This window comes from Carcharodon carcharias, chromosome 14 (genome assembly GCF_017639515.1).
Source record: "Carcharodon carcharias isolate sCarCar2 chromosome 14, sCarCar2.pri, whole genome shotgun sequence".
Taxonomy (NCBI): Eukaryota; Metazoa; Chordata; class Chondrichthyes; order Lamniformes; family Lamnidae; genus Carcharodon; species Carcharodon carcharias.
In genome coordinates this window covers 22,863,236-22,869,567 of record NC_054480.1, presented here as the reverse complement: position 1 = coordinate 22,869,567, position 6,332 = coordinate 22,863,236, and the positions used below count along the sequence as shown (strand labels likewise).

Sequence of the window (6,332 nt, the reverse complement as noted above, 5' to 3'; positions counted from 1 at the left end):
GAAAGGGTTAGAGATGTAACAAGTTTAAGTAAAGGCAGGGAAAGGGGGAGGGAGAAAGAGCAAAAGGGAAGGCATGTGTTTTGGTGCAAGGTAGGAGAGATTAAATGCCCAATAGAAAGATGAGGCACCGTTCCTCAAGCTTATGTTGAGCTTCATTTAAAGTGTTGAAGACCAAGGACAAAAAGGTCAGAGTAAGGATGGAGTGGAGAATTAAAGTGCCGGGCAACTGGAAGTTTAGGGTTATGCTTGTGCAGTCTCCTTTTCACCATAGGTTACCAATTTCGCTACATGTTCAACCCCACTAATATGCTCTGAAACTTCTCTGTTTCTTCCTAGAATGGAGGCCATCCATCTCCATCCACTACCACCCTCCTCTGATAAAAGCAAAATGCTGCAGATGCTGGAAATCTGAAACAAAAACAGAAAATGCTGGAAAAGCTCAGTAGGTTTGACAACAGCTGGAGAGAGATAAACAAAGTTAACGTTTCGAATTAGTATGACCTTACTTACCCTCCTCTACTTGGCTGAACTTGTTCTCACATTTTACAACTTCACCTTTAATTCCATTCACCTGCTCCAAATAAAGGGACCATAAGGTTCCTAGTCATGCCTGTCTTTTTGTAGAGAACCTTCTTTGATCCAGTCCTGCTCAGGTCCTTTCTTCACCTCTTTATCTTGCACAACGATGACTGTGCACTATTTTCTGTTCTCATCCTGCACTGGAAAATTTCATCAATGTTGCTTTCAATTTTCACCCTTCCCTCACCATCAAAAGGTCCACCTCTGTCCACTTCCCTTCCATTCCTGGACTTTTCTGTCTCTATTTCTGGGGCTAAGTTATCTTACAATATCCACTATAGGTTCACTGACCTCTATAGCTTCTTCAAACCCTAGTTCTTTAAGCACCCAATTTCATTCTTGCAGTTCAGTTTCTCCATCTTCGGGTCATCTGTTCAGATGAACAACCTTCCACACTGGTGCTTCTAATTTGTCTTCCTTTACCTCAACTAAGGATTGCAGCCCACATCCACAACACTCACCACCCTGTGGTTTTCAGGGCCCTCAACCATGTCTGTTCCATTTACCCCACATTTCTATCACCCGTTCCCCTTACCCCCAGGATACAATAGGGTTCCCCTTGTTCTCACCTTTCAACCCAACAGCCTCCACATTCAACTTATTGTCCTCTGTTATTTCTACTACCTCCAGCATGATGCCTCCACCAAACGTTTTCTTCCTCTCCCTTCCCCTTTCAGTATTCTGAAGGGACTATTTTTTTAAAAATTGGCCTTCGCTAACCGGGCCAGCATTTATTGCCCATCCCTATTGCCGTTGAGAAAATGGTGGTGAGCTGCCTTCTTGAACCGCTGCAGTCCATGTGGTGTAGGCACACCCACAGTGATGTGAGGAAGGGAATTCCAGGATTTTGGCCCAGCGACAGTGAAGGAACGCCGATATATTTCTAAGTCATGATGGTGAGTGACTTGGAGGGGAACTTCCAGGTGGTGGTGTTGTTCTCATCTATCTGCTGCCCTAGTCCTTCTAGATGGTAGTGGTCGTGGGTTTGGAAGGTGCTGTCTAAGGAACATTAGTGAATTTCTGCAGTGCATCTTGTAGACAGTACACACTGCTGCTACTGTGTCGGTGGTGGAGGGAGTGAATGTTTGTGAATGTGGTGTCAATCAAGTGGGCTGTTTTGTCCTGGATGGTGTCAAGCTTATTGAGTGTTGTGGGAGCTGCACTCATCCAGGCAAGTGGGGAGTATTCCATCACACTCCTGACTTGTGCCTTGTAGATGGTGGGCAGGCTTTGGGGAGTCAGGAGGTGAGTTACTCATTGTAGGATTCATAGGCTCTGACCTGTCCTTGTTGCCACAGTATTTATATGGCTAGTCCAGTTTAGCTTCTGGTCAATGATAACCCCCAGGATATTGATAGCCAGGCATTCAGTGAAGGTAACGCCATTGAATGTCAAGGAGCAATGGTTAGATTCTCTTTTGTTGGAGATGGTCATCGCCTGGCACTTGTGTGGCGTGAATGTTACTTGCCACTTGTCAGCCCAAGCCTGGATATTGTCCAGGTCTTCCTGCATTTGGACATAGACTGCTTCAGGATCTGAGGAGTCACAAATGGTGCTGAACATTGTGCAATCATCAGCGAATGTCCCCACTTCTGACCTTATGATGGAAGGTCATTGATAAAATAGCTGAAGATGGTTGGGCCGAGGACACTACGCTGGGGAACAGCTGTAGCGATATCCTGGAGCTGAGATGACTGACCTGCAACAACCACAACCATCTTCCTTTGTACAAGGTACGACTCCAACCAGCAGAGAGTTTTCCCCGCTGATTCCCATTGACTCCAGTTTTGCAAGGGCTCCTTGATGCCACATTTGGTCAAATGATGCCTTGATGTCAAGGGCAGTCACTCTCACCTCACGTTGGGAGTTCAGGCCTTTTGTCCACATTTGAACAAAGGCTGTAATGAGGTCAGGAGCTGAGTGGCCCTGGTGGAACCCAAACTGGGCATCAGTGAGCAGGTTATTGCTAAGCAAGTGCTGCTTGGTAGGACTTTTGATGATCCCTTCCATTACTTTACTGATGATCGAGAGGAGACTGATGGGGCAGTAATTGACTGGGCTGGATTTGTCCTGCAACTTATGTACAGGACATACCTGGGCAATTTTCCACATAGACAGGTAAATGCCAGTGTTGTAGTTGCACTAGAACAGCTTGGCTAGGGGCCCAGCCAGTTCTGGAACACAAGTCTTCAGTACTCTTCAGTATTCTCTCCACTGCCCTCTGATACACTCCTCTACAATCCGAACACTGCCTCCCCTTCCCACACCTCCTTTGCCTGCAAGCACAGAAGATGCAACACCCACCCACCTTCTTGACTCCTCTCTTCCCACTGTCCAATGCCCCAAATACTGCTTCCAGGTGAAAGAAAGTGATTTACTTGTACTTTCAATTTCACACAGTCCAATCACCACTCATGACATGGTACCTTCTACATTTTGGGGACCAAATGCAAATTGGGTGACTGCTTTTTGGAACTCACCATTCCATGTATAAGCATGACCCTGAGCTTCCAGTCCTGTTATTTTATTTCTCTCCCCACTCCCTATCCTTGACCACCTGCACTGTTTCAAACCTCCAGACTCAACATCAAATTTTTTTTGCTTTTGGATGGTAAGCTTGATGGTTGTTCATAATGATTCCTCCTGCTTTCCCATTTACAGCTCCGAGTCTTTTTTTAATTGTCCCATTAACCCTTTTGGTTTTCAGCATTCCTTTACTCATTTAAACTATCTTCCACCCTATTGCATACCGTCGCTTTTGCTTACCCTTCCCTGCCTCCGTACTTACTTTAAACCTCTTACATTTGACTTTTACAAATTCCAGTGAAAGATCATTTGACCCGAAACATTAACTGTTTCTATCTCCACAGATGATGCTTGTCCTGCTGAGTATTTTGCTAAGCTTGTTTTGCAGCATATTTCACCATGTAAGAAACATCTTTAATATTGTATGTATCGAGCATAATAGTGAAGTTTATTATTTACATTGTGTTCATTTACTTTGTACATTAAAAACACCTGATTTAGATGCTGAGCCTCAGACATAGAATATATATCAAATTTTCAAAAATTGTGTAGCAGCGTAAGATACATTCCAGTAGCTGACAGTAAAAGGGTTCTTTGTTACAATCCTTGGGTCTTGCACTGTTACTTAGATATTGGGCAGGAAAAGATAGTCAAATTGTAGGTCTGCTTACAGGAATCAGCAATGTTGTATAAATACATGCACATTGGCAAAAATAAATAAATTCTGCCACCTCCAGCATGATGCCTCTAGCAAGCATTATTTTCTTCTACAGCATTCTGCAGGGACTATTTTTTTAAAAAAGTGCTTCGCTAACAGGGCCAGCATTTATTGCCCATCCCTAGTTGCTCTGAAGATGGTGGTGAGCTGCCTTCTTGAACCGCTGTAGTCCATGTGGTTTAGGCACACCCACAGTGCTGTTAGGAAGGGAGTTCCAGGATTTTGGCCCAGCGACAGTGAAGGAGCAGTGAGATTCATCACTGAATCCCTGGTTATCAACATCCTGGGAGTTACCATCGACCAGAAGCTAAACTAGACTAGCCGTATAAATACTGTGGCAAGAACAGGTCAGAGGCTAGGAATCCTACGATGAGTAACCAAAAATAATACAGACAAAATTACCCATTATCACAATGTAGTGGTGAACCTTTGATGTAATTATCACTTAATTCATTATTTCATTTGTGACAATTAGAATTTAGAATGACAGTTGGGAATGGGTCAAAGGTGTTACCGTTTCAAGAAATGGAATAACTGATCAGGAACAGTATCATAGCCAAAATAATCTAAAATTAATCTGGCAAGTACATAACCACAGACCTATGTTTTAGCTCTGTTCGGTCTCTTGCACAATTTGTTAAATAAAGTTAAATAAAGTGAGTTACACTAACTATAACTCAAATGTTCTTGTGGTCTTAACATTGCCAATTTGGTCATTTATTTCACATAATTAACCTTGTACTAACTGTTTAGAATCACACTGAAAGTGTTTTCCTATTTACCAATAAGAGCAACATAGTTTAAGATAAACTTCAGTATCTCAACTTTCTGTACTTAAGCAGAAACACTTAAGTTCTCTCTCCTTTTAACGATTGTCTCACTGGCAGTGGGTAGCACCATTGTCTTTAAGCCAGAAGCTCTGGGTTCAAGCCCCACTCTGGGACTTTGTTATGGAAGGTGCATTCATAATGTAGCCAAACAGGTTGATCAAACTGCAAATCCTTCTATTTTGCCTATGGCAGGTGATAACAGCAGGAGTCTCCTGGTCAGCCAGAACCATTTGGTAGCTGTAGAACAGCCACTCCACCTCAAAGGACTCCACAGGTTCTCAGCACAAGGGGCTACCAGAAGATGACCTTGGTAATTCAATGTTATAGATTTGCTGTGGCTTCAATGCTTTAATGTATTTCCTATGATAAGGTCCCAAAACAATTCTGTATTCTAACCTATGGCCTTGGACAAAATTATTTCACTTTCACATCTATGGCCCTGGTTATCAATCTCAAAATATTGGTCTTGTGGTTTCAATTATCTATGCTCCTACTTCAAGAATTCTGTATTTGAACCCATTATCCATCCACATCCTTCAGCAACTTTCCATTGAGTTCATAATCTTATTCCTGGTTTCCTCCTAAAATGTGTAACTTCACACTTCTCTGCATTAAGTTAAATTTACAATTACATTTGCCATTTGATACCCTTGCCACTAGTTTGCCAATGCCCCCCAAAGTTTTATATAAGTTTTATTTGTTTTGAACCCATTCATTACACCATCAGTAAATAATCTTGTATTCCCATATCATCTATGTCAAGATCAAAAGTAGTCCCAGCACTGACCATTAAAGTAGACAACCTCACTCTTCAAACCAAGCAAGATCTGTTATCCTAAACTTGGTTTCCTCTATCAACTTTGTATTCATGTGCTGCATTTCCCCATTGCCTGAATTTTGGCAAAATATCTGAATTAAATTGGTAAATGCTTTGAAAATCCATGTACACTACATGCCTTTATCAAAAGTCACCTTTGCAAACAACTATTAAATCTATTAAATGTGCCAAATCAATTTGCCTTTAACAAATCCATTGACACTCCTGCAGTGTAGGAATGCTCTCATTTTAGGTTGAATTATTGGTTCTAAAAGTTTACACACAACTGACATTAACTTAACTGATGTCTAAGTATCTGGGTTCTTTGCTGAAGATTATCCATCAGGATGCTCTTTCATCTGAAATTCTGCTCAGCTGTGTTGCTTCAATGTATTCTAGTAGCTTAATGTCTTGTATTGTGAATTTCATATCAAAATCATGGCAAGTAGTTAAAGATGTGCACTGAATGTTATTTTCTAGTAAACAGCAAATGTTTGTTTTCAAATTGAATATTTTATTGAGAACATAATCAACCAATTGATCATTTCATGACATGAATTTTCACATTGAAAGAACAGATGAGAATCACCCCCCAAGGGTTCCAAAGTACACTGTTTAAAAATGAACAGAGTAAGTGATTACAAAAGGAAAATCAATTGAGGTTCAGCTGGCAAATAACTCAATCCTTGGTCTCTGTTTAAGATCTGAACACATGAACAATTATTTATTCTTCCAATTATTTTCTACAGCTGAACTAAAGAGTCATAGTTATTTTATACTTTCACATACAAAAATTAAAAAGCCAAAAAGGAGGAATTAGAAGGGGTGACGAGGCTTGGCCAAGGAAGTGGGTTCTAAAGGT

General features: G+C 41.4%; 1 long non-coding RNA gene across 1 annotated transcript; it reads left to right on the top strand.

Moving 5' to 3' along the window:
- The first annotated feature begins 421 nt into the window (after positions 1–421).
- Positions 422–5,744, top strand: LOC121286848. The gene is made up of 3 exons (XR_005945089.1): positions 422–442; positions 3,450–3,506; positions 4,846–5,744. It is a non-coding gene; the product is annotated as an uncharacterized LOC121286848 (long non-coding RNA).
- Positions 5,745–6,332: the final 588 nt, after the last annotated feature.